This window comes from Ambystoma mexicanum, chromosome 4q (genome assembly GCF_040938575.1).
Source record: "Ambystoma mexicanum isolate Mex_15411 chromosome 4q, UKY_AmexF1_1, whole genome shotgun sequence".
Classification (NCBI taxonomy): domain Eukaryota; kingdom Metazoa; phylum Chordata; class Amphibia; order Caudata; family Ambystomatidae; genus Ambystoma; species Ambystoma mexicanum.
The window spans coordinates 681,287,191-681,308,246 of record NC_090928.1 but is presented as its reverse complement, the minus strand read 5'-3'; the positions used below and the strand labels follow the sequence as shown (position 1 = coordinate 681,308,246).

The window sequence follows — 21,056 nt, the reverse complement described above, 5'->3', positions numbered from 1 at the left end:
AAGTTCAAAGCAGTTCCAAAAAGTCTTGGGGTTCCCTTCCCAAGAAGACATCACAGTTGCAAAAGGGCCTCAGCGTCCTTTCCCAAAGGCAATATAGTTCAAAAAAGGCCTCAGGGTTCCTTCCCTAAGGCGAAAACAAAGTTCACAATATCTTGGTTTCTCTTTCCCAAGTTCAGAAACAGTTTCCAAGAAATCCTTGGGGTTCTATTCCCCAATATGTCAGCTCTTCCATTTTACCAATGTATAATCAGTTAAAGTTTCTTAATTCTCACAACTGTTTCCAGGTGACCTTTATAATCCTTCAGGTTCAGTTGATACAGATTGCTATCTTTCCCTTTCACTTCAGCAATCTTAGTTCACAGGTGGAAGTTATTTATCATGACTTTCATTGGCTTTTTCCTGACAGGGTATCCTCGGTCTAGGCGCAGTTTTCGGACCACACAGTCAACCCATTACAGGTCACTCAACCGATAACCATACGTTCTATTGCCCACACAGGTGTCTTTCTCACTGCACCTGGGCCTTGCTTCAGATTCACTTTAGCTTCTCCTTTACAATCGCTTGGCTTTGCCACAGTGTGTTTTTCCACACAATTCACTCTGTGGTGCTCACTCTTCCACCTTGCTTTCAAAGTGTTCATTACTTGCTTTTCACTTTTCATAACGTGCTTTCCACTTTATTCATCATGTTTCATTCGTTGCCTCTCAATGTTTATTACGTTTCCTTCAGTTTGGTATTCAGTCAGTCAGTCAGTCAAACAACTTTATTCGGCCAAAAAAATGACCATCAAAGTACATCCTACAAAAACATTTCTAAAAATAAAAAAAAATAAAAAAATACGGTTCTAATACAGCGTTGCATAAAATCAACCACAGAGAAGACAAAAGGGCAGTACGAGCAATCCACCCCCTCCAATGGAGACCACAAGCAGATCTTTAGGTCCAAAATCAGGTCCCACCATCCCCATGCCTCCTCCAACACCCATGGCGCCTCGGGCCTAAGACAGTCAAATTAGCACCTGAAAGGAGGCTGTTACTAGGGAAGACCCCAGTCTTTACTATGGCAGATCTAACAGGGGTGACAGGGTTGAGGAAAGGGGGCATACTGATTGAAATCCCACTCTTCGATAATTTGCCAGCCCGACCCCAACCTCCCCAAACCCTGTGTGCTATACTTTGGTCCCAAAAAGTCAATTTAATGCTGTCCAGGGAGTTTTTGCCCATGCTGGTAATTCTGCTGCACCCCGCCAAAGCCTCTCTACGTACAAACGGGCAGCCTCCAGTGGTATTTAGCCAGAATAGGCATTTGTTAAGTAAAGCGTCCCTTGGCTCTGGCTTGTCTGCTGCCAGTTTGGGCACCCCCTGAAGAAAGACTATTGTATGATTGGGACTTCCTGATTCCAGCAACTTTAGTTGAGCCCCCGACTTCCATGGACCCTGGGCTTTGGGTTCGATACAGTCGGAGACCATGGGGGCAGGAACCTGTGCCTGTATTAGGTCAATGGCAGACCCGTTGGGGGTGGACAAAACCAAAGGGACCTCTACAGGAAGACAAACTGAGGGACTTTCCAGGAGTGGGCACGTGTGCCCTTCGTCAGCTGGGGTGTTGGACATGGGCTCCTCCACTTGAACAGTTCCATCTCCCTTCTTTTGCGCCTCTAGCAAAGTGTACAACAGATCCTTGATGATGGCCAGTTCCGCCAGTACTTGGGTACACCCACACCCCCTATGCAAGGGCGCTTCCTCGGTGAGTTGGTCAGAGGTCAATTTGGGCTCATGGTTACTCTCAGCAAGTGTATTGTTTTGGATGGTGACCTTGACCGACCGAGAAGGGGACACACCAAGGGGGGAACTACCCCCTAAACTAGTAGATGAAAGTATATCGCTCCACAAACTATTGTGGGAGCTATTGTAGGAGCTTGAGGAGGAGTTGCCCCTTTGGGCAGTTTGGGCAGTTTGGGCAGTTAGTGTCAGTCTGTCCCCCGCAGCAAAAACAGATGAAATAGGAGAGTCCAGCCGGGGCCCAGAGGGTAAAGCAACCTGACTCCGTGCAGGTAAGGGAAAGGGCTCTACCCTTGGACTATCCAAAAGATGACGGATCTCATTGAGCAGGAAGTGGGTATCCCCAAGATTTGCGGGTGCTGTGGCCTCATGGGTGGTTCCTGGTGCGCAATGTGTTATCGAGGCAGCTAAGGGACCCGCTATCCGAGTCCTCTTTAGCCCTCTGATTTTCCTCTTGGCGCCGGGAGGGGTGCAAGGGTTGGGGTCCCCCCAGTGGCTAGAGCAAGGTGGTCCGGCATGAGGGCCCAGAGAATTGACTCAGAAATAGGGCAAAAAAGGCGCCAATAAGGGATTGACACCTAGGTTACCTCCTTTACAGACAGCAAGCGGCAGCAGCTTCCATACGGTGAGCAACGGTGAGCGGCGGCTTCAAACTCCAAACCTCCCTCTGATCAGTATTAGAGTGACATCTCTGCTATCAAACAAGGAGAGCAACGCTTCCCCTCAGCGGACCGCGAACACCCCTGCGGGACGCAAACACCCCGCGCCCTTTCCCCGCGGGCTTCACCCGGCGGGCTTGGAAGTCCAGGCGTTTACAGTGGGGGGGGGCATGGCCAAAGTACGAAGGCCCTCCTGGGCCAAACAAAGTCCCCCTGCGGGACGCAAACACCCCGCGCCCTTTCCCCGCGGGCTTCACCCGGCGGGCTTGGAAGTCCAGGCGTTTACAGTGGGGGGGGCGTGGCCAAAGTACGAAGGCCCTCCTGGGCCAAACAAAGTCCCCCTGCGGGACGCAAACACCCCGCGCCCTTTCCCCGCGGGCTTCACCCGGCGGGCTTGGAAGTCCAGGCGTTTACAGTGGGGGGGGCGTGGCCAAAGTACGAAGGCCCTCCTGGGCCAAACAAAGTCCCCCTGCGGGACGCAAACACCCCGCGCCCTTTCCCCGCGGGCTTCACCCGGCGGGCTTGGAAGTCCAGGCGTTTACAGTGGGGGGGGGCGTGGCCAAAGTACAAAGGCCCTCCTGGGCCAAACAAAGTCCCCCTGCGGGACGCAAACACCCCGCGCCCTTTCCCCGCGGGTATTCACTAATGCTTGCAAAGCTTTCCTTTAGTTCGTTGTTCGTTCAATAATATTTGCTTTAAACTTGAGTTCCTTCACTTTACTGTTGAGCGTTTGCTCGTAGTATTCAAAAACCCCTTGCTTTATGCACAATTACTTACACACAAAGTTCTCTTCAACCGGCATCCCCATATGCCGTGCGATAGCACCAGCAGTGCCCTGGTACGAGTGTTCACTCTGATTCGCTCACCGGTCCTCAGCGGCTCCTCCGGGTCTTCTCTCTCTCTCTCTCCTCCGTGCACACTTCTCTGCGTGTCTGCGAGCAGCACTCTCCTGCTAAGAATCGGTTGCCGGTAGCTCAGCCTCACTCGCTGACGGCATCGGTCGTCTGTAGCCCTTGCAAGTTCTCTATGCCCCACAGCTCCGACAGTGGGCACCCAACAGAGGAGACTGTCCACCTTTATCCTTCCATGGCCTGCTCAGACCCCGCTGTCACAGCTTCTCTTTGACAAAAGCTGGTGTCCTGGCCTCCAGGCAGTACCCTTCTCGGCAGCCCGCTCCTCTGCAGGAATTCTCCCCTCTTAGGCATGTCTCTCCCGGCATCTCTCCTGCTGATTTCCCCTTTGTTGCTGTCGGCTCCATCTTTTATGCACGTGTGACCAATTAACAGGTTGCCGGTGTGAGCCCTTGAGTGTAATTGCCTGACTACAATGACCAATTACTAGTGTTCTCAGGACATGCCTGACCCTCACAATGAGTTACAGGCTCCTTCCTCGTTTCAGTACCAGAGTGGTGTGGCTGCAGGTTAGTGTGTAGAACTCCTAGTCACCTCTTCCTCGTCCCAGTACTAGACTGGTATGACTGAGGGGGAATTAAAAGGAAGTGAAAGGTAGGTGGAGGGTAAGTTTTTTTCTCTTACAAGGAAAAGGGGGATACCATGCCTCACCTAAAGACATCCTCTCCCTGAGGACCCTCCAACCTGGTGATCCTCCCTCACATCTCCACCCCCAGGGTGAGGATCCTCAAACAATGGCCTTTCCCTGGCCACCTGAGAAGAGGAAAAACAAAGAGGTGATGGCTGGAAGATTTAGACTGAATCTTAACCACTGGCTTTGCTCTGGGCAACCTTCCAGACCATCGTTCTTCGCCTGTCAAGCCATTACAGAAGGGGAAAAACCATATGCAAATCAGGCTTGGTCCCACCCCAAAAGGGGCAGTCCAGCCCGAACTGCTAGGTCATATATCTTCTGCACGAGACCACAAGCATCCCCAACATGTTTCGACCTGACTGATAAATAAATTAATAATTGGCGAAAATTGAAGTGGATGATTCATTTATGTAGCTCGGAGTGCAAATTGATAGCTCCAAGAAAGTTCTAAATATGCAAGATACACTGTGGTCAAAGGCTAAGACTTTAGCGGCTCAACTGAGAGCAGTTGATAGAAAGTTTGGCAAATTCTCACTCCAACTGGCGATCAATTTTTACAAGGCCAAGATCATTCCCTCTTTGACATATGGTATGGATGCCACTCCCTCCATCCCTCCTCTACTATGGCAAAAACTTTGTTTCATCTGGAGATCGGTGCTGGGCTTACCAAATTCTACATCTGTAGCACCGATAAGATGAGAACTCGGTCTTGTCTCCCTGAAAGAAGTGGTGGACCACAGCACCTTACAGTTATGTAGGAAAATCATACATCCTGAGTGCCTTGAAATCTATCGTATGATAGCAGAAGAGATTGATAGAGGCAACAATCACTCTATGATTGAGTGGGCCACGGCCCAAAACCTAAAACTTCAGGAAATTGCTTGCACTGAAGAAGAATTGAAGAATAATCCGGTAAGGATAAAAACTAAATTGGAGTGTTTGGACTGGATTACCATCAATGAAAAAGCAACATCTAACAAACTACTAGCCCATCTCCCAATGACTATAAACAAACTGAAAGAACCTATGGCATACTGCAAAAGATACCCAAGCAAACCACTTATGAGAACTTTTTTGATAGCACGTCTTAATGTCCTACCTACTCATGTAATCCTAGCGATCAGATCCAGATCCAAGGAAAAAGCCTGCAGACTCTGTAAAAATCCTGAAGAGATTGAATCCATTAGACATCTGCTGATGACTTGCCCAGCTCTGCATCAAGCCAGGATAGCCTTTTTTATTCCCCTGCTGGTAAACTCATTTGCTGGTAACGAAGCAACTTGGTGGAATCGCCTTATTACAGGCGATAAGACCCGATGGCAGACAGCGTCTGCTAAGCTTTTGAACATTGCAATGGAAAAGACAAATCTGAGCACTGCCGTCTAAATTTTGTATATCAAAAACACTGGCTGAAACACAGATCGTCGTCCGTTTTGCGATGTTCTCATGAATCTCCTTGATTGGAAAAGTTCTTGTAAAAATCTTAATGATTATATACAAGTAAATAAAAAAATTGTTTAAGCAAGAAACCTTAGGTGTAAGAGTTTATTTGAATACCTGTAACTGTGAATCTTTGTGTAACTCCACTACTGCTCACATTTCCCCTCTTGAGATAAGCCTGACTGCTCAACACGCTACCAAAACTGTGTAGTACAAGCTCATACCAAAGGTTGGGTTGCCTATACCTGTAGTCATAGTTGCTTGTAGTGTTCCCAGATGGTATTGCATTCAAACTTTGCCTAACAGGGGACCCATTACTTCAGTGAGTACTTGTTCTCATCAGGAAGAATTTGTTTTTTCAAAGATTTAAGCAATTTGATTGCACCAGCGAAGAGTCATTTTTTCAAAGCTATAATACTAGAGCTAAGACTTGGAGCTTCTCTGTGCAACCTTTCCAGCTTTATCTAAGGCCCCAGCACCTCTCTGCCCTCCACCATTACCAGCGCAACCTATATTTCCTGTTTAACGAACGACACCTTTGCTGACAGGAACGCCACATCTAGCAGCATCCCCGCAGGCCCCCATGCCCACTATTAGTGCGTCCACCATCTAAAGGGGAATCCTGAACCATACACATCACCATACACATCAACAGTTTTCAGTGACTTCTCTATACCCTAAAGAGAGATTACTGTTACTTAAGAAACCCAATCCACAATAAGGATGTTTCAATGGATTGCATCCTTCCACAGATTGCTCATCTAGATTCCTCATTGGTATGGATCTTTTTTAAAAAAATTTATTTTATATGGTTTTCATAAAACCTTTACAACAACAAATTAAAACACAATATCTCATAATCACTAAATACGTTACAAATCCGTTAAATTTATATCATATTCATCTTGACCTCATATAAAATGCATAAAATCAATTCATAACATTGAGTGTGTCATTTACATTTTTCAAAACTATTATTTCATTCATTATACATTTCATGATCCAAATAAAGCAACAGTGCTACATTTTTAAAAGAGAGTCCCAAATTATGGCATTTCACATTCTGTATATAAATCCATTGACTTGATGAATGCTGCGATCCTCCAGAGCCAGTTGTTCTCAGAAAATCTCCTCAGGGGGCATAGTGTGGCACAGCAACCTTCTCCTTGGCTCTCGCGCGCCTCTGCTCCAGACAGGACATTAGCATTCATACAAATGTTCGAAGGCCACAATGTCTGGCTTTAAACACTAGTTACACAAATAAATATGAAAAGGTCGGTTTCACCTACTCCTGTGCCTAATAGTTCTGTAAAGAGTCCAAGACACACCTTGTTTAGTTGAGTTGATATAAAGTATATATATTTCAAGGTTCAGGCCAAAAAAGGTCTATTGGCACACATAAACAATGGAGTTATCCATTCTGAACCATGTTGCGAAATACATGGTATTGTGAAACATACAATCTTGACAGATGCAAGGCGTTTTTCAGCAACCTTTTAGATCAGAGATTTCATAGCGAGATAAAGCAGAGCCATGATCTCCTCTCTCTCTCCTCACAGAAATACATCTGATGTTCACCACAGAAATAGACGCCAATTCGGGTGAGCACGCCACCAGACACGCAAAAAGTTTTTTCTGCGCTACGGCGCTGCAGCGGTTCCCCTGTCACAGAGCACACCACAGGTAACGGGTGCATGTTTGCTCACAACTTTGACCGCTCGTGCCTTGACTAATACCACACAGATACGGATACTCAGCACTCTCTACTTTTAATTCTTTAGAGACTGGACCAACACCAAGGTTTTCCAGCTCTACAGCAGTCCGCTGTACCAAGCAGATATGCCCTAGTGAGCCCTACATAGAGGAGACATTAACATCTGGCATCCATTACCTGCCCCTCAGGGACACTCTGTTCTACACAGATAAGCTAACTAGACTTTCCACGGCTAACAATATTAGCAGGGATTTTCGTATTGATTTAATTCCGACACCTGCCTTCATCACAAAGGCTACTTCACAACAAGAAATCAAGAGGCCACTGAATTAATCACGGGTCCTCCTTCGTCTTTGAGTCCGTGCGGCACTAATTTTCTCCGGCACGGTAAGAGAATTAACTATTCAGAAGCATAATAGTCAACAGTTATGCTGTTTTAAATTGACCTACCCAGTGATGCCCGAGTACTGACACCTGCTTGTTTGTTTTTATCCCATAGGCAGCACACACACAGCTGTCCATCCGGCTACGCCTTTCTCTCGTCCTGATGAAGGCCCGCTCAAGAATGACTGGCACCACAGTCCATAAGAGCCGAAACACATTTGTGTAGACAATTTCAGAATCCTTAGTGAAGTGATAAATTGCTAACACTGTATCCATTTGGAAATTATATGTGGTCTGCTTCATTCATGCAATAACTGTTGTAACCTCTGCTGTGACTTCACACAACAGTAGGTTTCTGAATGTTTAATTCTTTACTGTTCTAATTTTGTGAATCTAATTTCTCTGTCAAGATTGTATGTTTCACAATACCATGTATTTCGCAACATGTTTCGGAATGGATAACTCTGTTGGTTGTCTGTCAATAGACCTTTTTTTTGTTATTGTGTTTGGTTTATCAAATAACCTTTACAATATTCATACATAATTATTAAAATATAGATCATATTCACTTTTATAAACAAACTCTATACAAAAACAAGGTTTAAACATATTTAAAACAATTCATTTAAACAACTGATTTTAAACAACTATTTCCAGATACAAAACTCTTTCAATTTCAAATTCTTGTATAGCATATTGCATTACACAATTGATTCTGCGCATCTAATTCCAGATACAAAAAGTTTCAACATAAATAAAAACAATTCATTAGGAAAACTAATTCTAAGCAACTAATTGCAGATACAAGCGTTCAATTTCAAATTCTCATATAGCATATTAGTTAACCCAACTGATTCTGAACAACTATTTCCAGATATAAAGACTCTTTCAATTTCAAATTCTTATGTAACAAATTAGGCATATAAAGCATTTCCTTATAACCAAGTAATGCTAGAAAACTGCATCAGGTACAAATCTACAGTGCAATTTCGAACAAAACATACAATTGATTTACAATCAAAGCTAACATTTCCTTGCCTTCAATTCTGATTCATTAACCATTCAGCCTTAGGAAAGAAGGAACATCACTTGCTCTTAATTTATTCTTATACCAACTAATAACAATTGTTCCTTAAGAACCTCAAGAATTTTGGTTAACCTAATAATTAGATTAGTACTTTTTCCCCACATGCATTTGTTCCATAATGTGGTCCTAAAGCTATATGATCCCATGATCCTGAGTACCAAAAACTTCAAAATTCATTAATTCTCAATGTTTCAGATCTGGGGCAAAAAATTACCAAATGTTTCAGGGTCTCAGCTAGATTATCAGCACCACAGAAACAACAATGCATGCTTCTACAAGGGAATTTTTCTTTATAGGAGACCCAGTTTTGCACACGCTCCAGGGCAAGAAATTGATTTAGCCTAAAACGCAAGTACAGATCCCTTGCAGCTAATCCTGGAAAGTTTAGGATCTAGATTTGTAGGTCACCCAATTTCCTTCTAAATAATGCTTATTAATTATAAGCTTTGTAGTGCCCAACCCTGTCTGACTGCATGCACCAGTACAATAGTTGAAATGTTCTCTTATTAGAAGGTAAGCATGTTATAAGATCTTTTTTAGACACATTGATTAGTTCCAGGATTATATCCATTTTTGTACAAATTTAGATAAGGCCAGTGAAGACCCTGAAGCCATCAAGATATTCAAATCCTCCTACAATGAATTTTTCCGAGGGGATAACATATTTTTATAGTTGTTCAGCAATCTCCAGTTCCTTTTTGATGAAAGTGGTAATAGGCTAAATTCATGACGAATAATATCATTAGGGATTGATTTTGCTAGCCCTAAGGTCTTTTTCCACAATTTACCCTGAGAGGTATCTAATAGGTCATCAATCTCGACGGTGCAGATGACAAAACAATAAAGAATTACAGGTTCGATTTTTAGTAGATAAAATTGATTAAGTGGAAGTAGAGAAAAAGTACAATATTTTCCAAAGATAATACACATCTGGGCCGTTAGTGGCTTCAGCTTTTCATTTAGCAGCTCTTTCCACCATTTAATGGAGTTCTGATCAGTTAAGGAATATCCCAAATATCTAACTCTCTTTACCTCTTGTAGGTGGACCATACCAATGGACCAGTTAAACCTTTGTGTTTTTAACTTCCCACCTGAGAAGATTATGATCTGAGATTTAGATTGGTTAACCCTCAAATTGTGGGATTGAGCATACTTGAAAATGAAGTTCAATTTATTCTGCAACCCAAACTGAGTTCTATCTACCAAAAGTATATCATCTGCAAAACAAATGCAATTTATTTTTAGATGATCCAATCTTGCGGGATAACTTATTAGGTCCTTCCAGTGCCAATCCAGGTCTGAAAGATACAGATTGAATAAAACTTCTGCTAGGGTACAGGCCTGTTTAAGTCCTACTGCGGTTTCTATGTGTTCAGTAAGAGTGCCAAGATTATTTAAACGGACCCTATAAGTGGTCCTAGTAATAGGAATACCCAAAAGTATCATTTTTTCCCACAACTTTTCTCTGATAACTGTGTAAATGCCGCACACAGATCCACTGCCGCCATATAAATTGCACCTGTACGTTTAATCTTGGTTTGACACTGTAGAAGTGACTCCATAGTGGCATTGAGTGAACAACCCATGTACTTCCTAAACCCTATTTGGAATTTTGAGAGAGTGCTGTTTCTTGATACAAAATACTGTAAGTCTTTGAGGATTAGTTGTGAAAATACCTTAGAAGATGCGTCTGTAAGCGCAATTGCTCTATAATTTTCAGGTTCCTTGGTGCTTCCTTTTTTATAAACTGGCACTATTATTGCTGATCCCCAAGAAATAGGAATCTGCTTAGTTGCAAATATATTATCGAATTTATTCTTTAGAATTAATGACCGTAAGTGCGGGTCCATTTTTATTAAGCAGGGAGGTATCCTGTCGGGACCTGAAGCTTTTGAATCCTTTAATTTAGATATATCCACAACAATATCCTCAATAGACCAAGGGCAACACTCAAGAATAAACTCGGAGAAATCACGATGACATATTGTTTGGAAGGAGGATGGTGGTTTACATTTTGCTGAGAGGTAGGCTACCCAGGTAGAGGCTAAAATAGCTGGTTCATGAGTACTGTGTGGGAGCACTAATTGTTCTAAGAAGAGTCCAGATCTTACGTGTGTTTTTGTAAGGATATTATGCATCATGCAATGATTGTCTCTCAAGGCAATATCATATTTTAGATTGTTCATTTGGTTTTCGTATATCAAAATAATGCGATTATATTTTTTTCTATTTTTTGTCGCTCTAGACCTAACTCAAGTTTTGATAACTGTCATAGATTAGCATTTTCCTTTATTTTTAGTTGATGGATTTGTAGATTAAAAGCATGTCTATGCTGCATGGGAATACGAGTCAAATTTGCACAAAGCACAATGGTATTAAGGTGCTTATGAATAAATCGATTCAATTCCCTTTCCATCTGTATCCACACCAATATGGGATTGTATGTACTTGGTAAAAAGACAGATCCTCTCTAATAAGTTTGAGTAATTTCTTGCAAGTGAGAGGGTTCCTTCTAATAGATATACCAGGTCTGTCAATCTCAATAAATTGCAGAGTGGCATCCGATGGATAAAGCCAGTTGGAAATTCTTAACCCTATGGAGATCGCAGAGTGGTCACCAAGGCCCAAGGGCGGGGGGGGGAGTACCAATTGAATGTCCCATCCCAAAAGATAACTTGCCCATTTCTGTCCATACTTAATTGAGGACGATAGCTTATTTTTGTTCTTGCACTGAGTTTATATTAGTAATAAATACAGCATAGAATAGCATAGCATAGAATAGCACAGACTAATACATACCTCCTTTAATAATTGAGACATCTCCAAACACCACACTGCTACTGAGACCAAGAAGGCGGCTATGGAGGTATACAGGTGGAACAGCCAGGCACGTCCACCTAATGGGTTTCGCCAGTGAGACAATTGAACTTATTAAAATCACCTCCTATTACAATCCCCACATTGTTGCTTCTAACAAATATACCTTCAAGAATTACATCTAGATTGTTCTCTATTTTTTCCCATGAAGTAGTTGCTCTATTCCAATAAATACATAGAATAGCAATTTTTGTATCTGCAGTTTGATAAGGATTAAGTTGAAGTGCCAACACAGAAGCATCCTCGTGGAGTAATTCAACATTACATTTACAAGTATTCTTGACCAATACATCTAGACCTCCGGAGGGTCGCCCTTTCAATCATTTAGACGCAGGATAGGTATAGCAACCATAATCTGCTACATTGAAAGGTTCAGTGTGCATGGTCTGTTGAAGTAGAATTACTTCAGGAATATTGTAAAGACGCCGGTGGGGGGTGTCTGCACTTCCGCTCTCTATATGGTAGAGGGGAGGCACAGAGAACCCCTGCCAAGATTCTCTTTTCGGTAGCTACGGTCGAGCAATCAAGGCCTAGCTTCTCAGGAGGTGATGCAAGCTGGTTCTTAAGTACAGTGTAGTCCCCAAGCACCCACAAAGGAATGTCCACACACTGTATCAGTTACAACAGTCTTTATATAATTAATGTTCAAAGGTATATACAATATCACGATAACTCACTTTGTACTCCGAAAATCAGCAATGGTAAATATATACAGTTTCTAAAGTGGTACCACTAACGTTATTAGATCTCATTAAAGTGCATACGGTCAGAATGACACACAGATCCGAATAAAGAGGAAACCAGCAGTAGAGAGAGGAAGGAAAGCAAGATGGTTGAGCAATTGGCAGAATACTGGCCCCGTACCACGAGACACAGTTCTGTGTGGAGATCCCCCCCCCCACCTGGGCAACCTGTAGAAGAAAGATACAAGTCCAGTCCATATATTGTTCCCAGTAGACTTTCCAATAGTTCTGCAACCCCAAAGTATCTTGGCGTTGTAGCGTTCCGCATCGGGGAATCGACGGCCCTTCTTGAGTGTCCTCCCTTTTAGGCAGGAGTCGCGGGTCGGTGAACGTCCGACGGAGAACAGGTCGAGCTACGACGGTGAAGTGGCTGCGACGTTCCGAACGGTGCTCGTTGACGGGGAAGCGTAAACGTCCTGCAAGGAAGAGTCGTGTGGGGCACCTCGGTGTCGATAGTTCTGGACCGCAAAGAGTTTGTCGTCGGCGTCTCTGTGGTCTTTGGGTGGCGGGAAACCCACCGGTGGATGCTCCTCTGCGCGTCGACGATCAGGCCTTCTCCAGCAGGATACAGCAGCGACGATGCGGATGAGAGCGTCCTTGGATCAATGAAGTTCTTAGGCAAACGGGAGCACGGCGGCTACGGTCGGCGACGGCGGTCGTCGACAGTGGCGGACAACAGTCCGGGCGCTTCTCCTTGGAGTTCCGCAGCAATCCCCGTATCGGGTCGGCAGCCTGTCTAAGGTCTGTCTACCAGGGAGCTTTGGCAAAGATCTGCTGGTGCATGATGGTCCCTCGTAGCTCGGGAAGAGGGCGCCTTACCAGGTCCTCTATGGGTCAGTCCTTGGAGACGCAGCAGCTTTCAGATGGTGAAGGAGAGCAACAGCAATTCTTCTCTTCCATCAGGGCTTCAAGGTCAAGCGTCAGTTTCACTCCAGTTAATCTTCGTAGTGTGGACTTCAGCTCCCATTCATTCCGCTGGGTCACACTGAAGCATCCAATCACTACAAAGGGTATTCATGCAGGCAGGCAACCAATCGGGCACACAGGGCATTCAGGCCATTCACTTCTCTCCAGACACTCACAACAAGTTATGTGTATTGGGACAAGTACCGAGCCATTCAACACTTAAAACTGCATTCATACCGGTTTCGGGCAGGGCTGTCTCAGTCATTGTGTCAACCACCAGATACTAGACACCCACAACATAGAATGCGTATTCGTCACACACTCCATTCACCCAGGTCCCACCCACAGGCGTACCCACAACATACGGTCATTGGGAAGGCTCCAGCCAGTCTGGTCAGTACTTCCCCACACTACTATATATGGAACTTCCACCCAACAGCCAGTCAGGGGGAAGGGACAGAGGCAGGGCTTCACGGGACTTCGGGAAGATCAAGGTAACAGGCGATGGAAGGCAAGAAGCCACGGGGGCCATTTTGTCTCCATCAGGAATCTACCGATTCCAATGACAGGGCCTGGGCATCCCAAAATGGAGGACGCTCAGGGCACCAGTCATTTCAGCACGGAGCTGCCACCAGCCCGTACCCTGCTCTGTGGGCCACCCACAGGTGCCCAAAAACATACACTAGGGGCACAGGGTTGCACCCCTACCCATGGGTGCCATAAGGGTATCCCATGGGTCTGTTCACCAAACCAAGAGCGAGAGCTGCACCGCCAGGAGTCCCACACAAACTCCTGCGCAGAAAACACGACAGAACACGATAAAAAAACAGTAAAGGACAAGGATACGGAGGCCCTGTCCCTCCGATGCATTTCCAGCATCACAACGATTAATTTCATCACTTTTACTAAACCAGCGTAAAAAATTGCCAAAACCACAACTGTTCCATGACATTATACAGAAGGACTTCTCATTGCGCTAATGTCCAAGTTTCACTTTTCCAGGCGGCATATCATTGATATTTGCTACTGTCATGATACTGCTTAGCGATGCTGCTAGTGCTAGAATTTGCTTTATGGTGTCTTCATTGAGGTTAGTCAGGGGACCATTCAGTTTTGTCTCACAATTTGCGCCCTCCTTTGTAAGAGGTGTTAGAAGGAACGTCTCAGCATCTTTTTCATTCTGAAATATAAAGGGTACAAGGCCAATCGCAGCAAAATTCTCCCTCTGGTCCCAAACCGTCCTTGTGATGATCGTAGAGTGGAAGCCACATATCATGCGGTGGTTGTAGTTTGTAGCCAAACAAATCCACTCTCTATCATCAGAACGTAAGATTCTTAAGGGAGGGATTGCTTGGAAAGATTTTAACATAAAAGTCCTATTGAGGCTGGTTCTGCCGTTAATTGCTACATCACTTTCCCATCCCATAATGATAGGTATCCCTGAGGCTAGATTTTCTAGTGAGATTAAATTCCCAGTTTCTAACTCATCTTTATTCTTTTCATTATACGCTCGATTTGGTGTCTTTTCGTTGTTCCCTTCTGAGGTGGGGTTTCGATCAGGATTGCTGCAGGATGGAGTATTTTGCGTTTGTCTAGAGGCTTGAGAACCAGCTTCCTGAAATCCCTCCTCTTCTCCCTCACTACTTTCAATCACTTCAATTGCAACCATCTGTGCCTCTCCCTCCTGCATATCTGATGACCCAATAGGGCATCTAATATCAACCCCCTTCAGGGGATTCTTGCCATTTTTGGTATTAGTTTTCTTATTTTTAACTTAATAAAATTGTGATAATTCTGTTTGGATCCCTGGAGGACCTATTCCCAAGGGTTCTGTTTGCCCATTTTTCTTTGATTGACATCTTTTCACATCAGACATTGAAACCACAGCCTGGCTGGGTGTCACTGTTTGATGTTTGGACTTCCTTAAACATTTTTTTGCCACGTTGGATGTGCTTCCAGTACCCTGTGAAAGCAGATTCAAGTGCACCTTAGATTCCTCATCAAGTTGCTGTAAATCAAAGCTGTTATCATCCTGTTTAACAGCAGCTTCAATCTTCTGATCTACTAAGCTGGCCTTTACATTATTATTCCTTTTTTTTATTGCACTGATGGCCTTTTTGTTATGAGCATTTATTTTTTGTGCTCTGGCAATTACTCTTTTTTTTCTCTACGAGTTAATACCACACACTGATTGACAGTCTCCTCTTCAGAGGCTGAGACATTCATAGCTTCACCCAGTTCTTTCATATCACCTTCAGAGAGATCAATCAGATCTAACAAAACGGTCGGACTGTCCCCCCCCCTTCTCCAATAGGATTGGGAATATGATTTGGTGAGTTAGGAATTCCCAATGGATCGCTGTTTCCAGAAATAATAGCGTGCTTGATAGCCGCAATATCTGATTTTATTTGCTCAATTGCAGTACCAACCCCACCCTCACAGTCCAAATAGGAAGGTGGTGGCTTTAAAGCCACCAATTTCTTATTGGCCACTGGTAAGGCTGCCATTTCTGCGAACGATTTCATTTTAGCGTCTACCATTCTAGCATCACCTGGGGTTTGTGTAATCTTGTCGACCATCATAGTTTCCTTCTTAAGGTCAGTCACTAGTGCAGATACAGTGTGACATGTAAATAACATTCCCTCCACTTTATTGATTTTACATAGGAGTTCTGTCATAGTAGATCTTATATTCTCCAGTTCAAGATGTGTCAACTCATGGCCCTTGTCTAGCAGATCTAAAATTCTAGATAACACCGGGAAATCCACGCCAAACCCATCAACATCTCCAGCACAGAGATCAATCTCTTCATCATTGTCTCCATGCTCATGATGGCTTTCTCTAGATTATATCCCTGTCGTCAGTTCAAACATATCTATTTGTTCTTTAGAATTAGTAAGTGAATTGCACTGAACCGGAGGCATGTTGGTATATGGATACTGCTTTTTCTCTTTTTCGAATTCACTGTGTCATACGTTTTTACGCAACTCAACATCATTCATATCACAAGAAAACGAATATGTACCCCGATTCTGCGGCAGGGAAGACTAAACATATGTACGTCCTCCCTTTCAAATGGTAATTTTGACACCGGGGTAGAGGGCCCCAAAGAATATCTTATCATTTTACCTACTTCCGCCTCAATGGCGAGACCCAAAATGGAACAGTCATTCAGCCCTACATTTACGGCCTGAGTAATTTCACTTTGAACTACTTTTTTACACAGCTGTCCCTCATCCTCTGTCACAAGCAATGTTAGTAACATCAATAATAGTGATGTCATTGACTTCTTTTACATTGAACTTAATAGGGGAGGATTCCAGGTTGCAAGATACTTACATGTTTGCAACCAGTAACTAGGTCTTCTTCTTCAACAATATTACCAGTAACCTGAAGTACAGAGATCGGGCTGGGTTCATTGCATTCTAAATTGACGTTCTCCCCTTGTGGGTTTGACTGAGTCCCTAACTCTTCATAAGGGGACATTACATTTGCATTTCCTCATTAGGCATTGTAGGACTGTGTGTGTTTAATTTCCTGCCACTTCTTAGGCCATTCACCATAATGCCGTCCACAAATACTGTGGGCCTGATATCAGGCGCGAAGACACAAGCTTTACTAAGTAGTGGGAGGATATCCTAGAACAATAGTAGTACTTAAACTAACTCGAAATAAGCGGTCCAAAATTACAACCGATTTTAAGGCTGCCGTATTAAGTTACAAACCAACTCAGTATATATCACAATAGAGGCAATCCATCCAAGTTTTTGTTCTGAAAAGCAAAAAAGTACTTGGATGTAAAACACAGCTTTACCCAACGAGCCGCCACCGCACACCCGCCGAACAGCCACTTGTGAGGCACTTTGGATGTGCGTGCGCCACAACAAATATAGTTACTTCAAGGCGGATTTTGTCGAGCGGGCAGGACGGAACCTCAGAGGGGAAGCTGTAGAGAAAAGAGTAAACTGCGGTAACTAACTAGTAGCTGCTGTTTATAAAGTATGCCGCAGTGAGCAATGAGACTATGTATAGTCAGCAAGTTATAGTAAGCAAGTGACGCAGATAAAGTTAATTTACTTGTTTTTTGTAGTCCAGTAGTAAAGTCCAATGCCGAGTTATGGCAGAGTGGTAGAGCGAGTAGCTTCCTTTTGGGGATGACGATGCTCCACACGATAGCAGAAAAAAGACAGGTTCACCAGAGTAACACAGCCTAACAGCCTCTTGCGAGGCCACTTCGCCAATAGACCTTTTTTGGCCTGAACCTTGAAATATATATACTTTATATCAACTAAACAAGGTGTGCCTTGAACTCTTTACAGAACTATTGGGCACAGGTGTAGGTGAAACCGACCCTTTTCATATTTTTTTGTGTAACTAGCTAGCCCTCCTGGGCAGAATAGGGTCTCGACCAGGAGCCCCAATATACTTCATGCTTTTAAACACTGTCAAGACATCCGCTCCAAGATGTCCAGCAGTCCACATAACATCTATGTGTGATGACTGGTAGTGGAACATGACATGGAGCAATGTGGCTCGTGTCAGTCCATGAGCACTAAGGCATTCAGAGAATGCTAGATGAAGTTGGTGTTAGGCTGGCCCCCCAAAGAAGTTGCCAGCCCACTCAAGTGCTAAGTGTTCAGAGGCCAACACTGAAGGGCCAACTCTGTAGAAGGGTAAGAGGGGGAAGGAAGGCACCATAAAGAATTGAACAGATTCCACTTTTGTAGTGAGTCCCATCACTCCTCTTCTTCCCACAAGAAAAAGAAGCGTAGGTGTAAACAAAATACTTACTTTTTATTGCTTTCCTCCCATAGTCATTTATGGGATACCCTTTCTTTTTGCTTTGGTTTTACTCCTGATCTGACTTTTTGGAGGTAACTAAAGCCTTAGAATGGGCTCTTTCTCCAAAGATCTATGATATGTATCTCCCAGTGCCAACTGCTCTTCTGAAATATTTCCGCTGCCAGGAGGCGCAGCGCAGCTCTGTCGGTTCTGCCTGATGCCTCTACGGTCCTCCCACCAGACCTGACATTGGGGACAGTATATATAGTCACCGCACCCCGTGACCTCAGTTCCTTTTTTCTGCATATTGCTTGGTACTAGGAACACTACTTAGTTAACTATTCATTTTTAGGAAAGTCTTGCTACGTCTCTCGAATTTGTTGTGATGCCGAATCCAATTACATCAAAGGAGTTTAAACCCTGCGCGGATTGTGGGAGCCAAATGTCTGTTGGACCTGCACTGCATATGTCCTTGCTCCCTTGGTGAATTCCACGACGTGCAGGACTGCCAGTCTTGCCAGACTGTGCACCCAAAGGCGCTCAGAGTGCAAGGCTGTTCACCTCTCTCCACAAGGAGAATGTGGATAAGCAGACCCGCTCGTGGAGCACAGCACTGTGGAGTGGTCCCCCGTTCGGAAGGAAAAAATGAAAAAGCACTGCAAAAGGTTGAGGTCACCCAGCAGTTCTTCTCAGCATCACTCGTCTACATCCTCATAGAAGAGGGGCCAACTCTCCAAGGAAGCCCAGGAGGAAGACGCTCTGCAGGTACCTTTTCTGACCAAATCCTCTTCATCAGAGGAGTGGGAGGGTTTCCATTTGAAGATGCTAGACATCAACGCCAAGACACAATCATCTTCAGCTCTGGCGCTGACAGCGGCTTCAGCTTCAGACAAGCTTATGGATCCCACTGTGCTTGGAGGAGCCGGAAGGGAGTCAGCAGTAAAACGCAACAAGATAGAGTGAAAGGGGCCCACCGGTGCATCCTCTGACATAAGTCCACTCGCACCAACAGCGCTAAAGAGTTCCTCCCACATCAAGAACGGCATATATGTCACATTTGGAGGACATTTCTGACAAAGAGGCTGATGTCCCTTTTGGTCTGGAGCCCTTCCAACTCAGGGAGGTGAGAGACATCCCAGATGAGTTTTACAAGGGACTTGGTGGACCTGGCAGCCAACTTGCAGGAAGCGTGTTGCCTGGACACCTCACCAGAGGTTGACGTTCCTGCTGCCACCCATGGCAACCCACAGGTGGCTTTTTAACGCCTGATGTCAAAGGTAGTGAACATTCTTGGGCTGTCTGCCCCAACGAGGCATAAGGTGCAGTCTGGATGAGGGTCCTAAGAATACCTTGCTGCCTTCCAGTCAGGCAGTGGAAGGGCCCATGGTGGAACTGGGGACCAAACCGGCGTCTGTCCTCACAGTGGATGTGACCCGGTCAAGAAACACAGGTTAGCCCCTTTGAACCACTTATTCCTCTCTGCCCATGCTTCTCCAGGGAGTTTGATGGGACAGGCTGACTTTTCCATTTTGCTCCCCGGATGGGGAGATCAAATGGTTGGATGCTTTGGCAGGAAGATTTTTGTCTCTTTGAGCCTAGGGGCCTCATTATGACCCAGGCGGTACGGGGTAAACAACACCGTAAAAGGTGCCGGCGCAGTTTACCCCGTACCGCCTCATTACGAGGTCCCCTCGCGGGACCCAGGACGCAACGCCTGGTCAAACCAGGGGTGCTTACCGGGTCCCGCGAGGGGAAGAGGGAGCAAACAACGGGCCAACTCGTAATGGCCCGTTGTTTGCTCCCTCTCCCATTCCCATTCAGCCCTATGGGGGCTTAAATGGGAATGGGAATGGGGAAGGACCGGGTCCGGGTCCTTGGAGGGAGGAATTACCGGGCCTTCCGAACTCGGAATGGCCCGGTTATTCCTCATTCTGAGGACCCGGACGAGATTTCGGCGGCAGCCATGCCGCCAATAGCAGCATGGCTACCACCAAACTCGTAATGAGGGCCTAGGTCTCTGTGTGCCAATGCCTCTTGTGCATTTGCCAAATTCTCCTTTGGTCTCTGGTCAGTGTTAAGAGGCAGTGGAGCACTTTTCAGTAGGGGAAATGCGGGATGGTTTTCTGGCCATTGTTACAGACGGCAAGGAGTCTTCCCGTCAAATATTGCCGTCTGGACACTGCAGACTGCGTTGCTAGGACGATCGCTACCTCCACCTTCTTGAGGTGTTTTTCTTGGCTGAGAATGTCTGGATTCTCGACGAACGTCCAGGACAAGCACTTGGACATGACCTTTGATGGCAGGAACTTGTTACAAGTCACTCCAAAAGTTCCAGGCCTCTCTAAGGTCATTGTGGCTGTTAGGCAGAGTTTGTATGCAGTACCCTTTTGGACCACTACACACAACTATGACTACAGGTGTAAGCAAAACCAACCTTTGTTAGAGGTCTGTACTACACAGTTTTTGGTAGCAGAGCTGAGCAGCCAGGCTTATCTCAAGAGTGAATGTGAGCTGTAATGATGTTACACAGAGGTCTACAATCACAGGTATTCAAATAAACTCTTTACACTCATGGTTTCTTGGTTAAACACTTATACATTTATTCAACAGTCAGTTATAAAACTTTCACTAGAAGGAGGCAGTTAAATATCATACACAAATATACTTCAGTACTATACTCGTTAAGTTTCTGAGGCATTCAGACTACTTTGAAGGAGGAGCAAAATGGCATTCAGAATAATTTGATGGAGGAGCAAAAAAGAATAGGTTCAGAACACAAAAGGATTAAAATTATTCTTAGACAGTGCAGATACTTTGAGTTCACCAGAAGAGTCAATTCAATTCAATTGGCTAGGCCAAAGTCAATGGGCTTAAAGTCTTGGATAGGATAAAACGGTTCTGGTAAGTAAACGGTAAAGTCTCTGTAGAAATTCTCAGAAGTAGTTTGTAAAAAGGAGAATTATACGTTGGGTCACAAGCTGATTAGGCCTGCTAGTTGTGAAAGTTTCAAGCACTTTCACCTGCAGATCTCGCTGTTCCTGAGCCTCAGTCGTGGGGACAAAAGTGAGGATGTCTGGGGACTCTTGCACTGCACAGGGACTGGTCAAAAAGCTGGCACTGGCAAAACTTCAATTATGA

At 44.7% G+C, this 21,056-nt stretch overlaps 1 protein-coding gene across 2 annotated transcripts in view; it reads left to right on the top strand.

Annotated features, from left to right (window-relative positions):
- The window catches only part of GPCPD1 (glycerophosphocholine phosphodiesterase 1), a 1,217,556-nt gene that overhangs the window by 1,000,566 nt on the left and 195,934 nt on the right, over window positions 1–21,056 (top strand). The gene's annotated exons all lie outside the window — the stretch shown is intronic.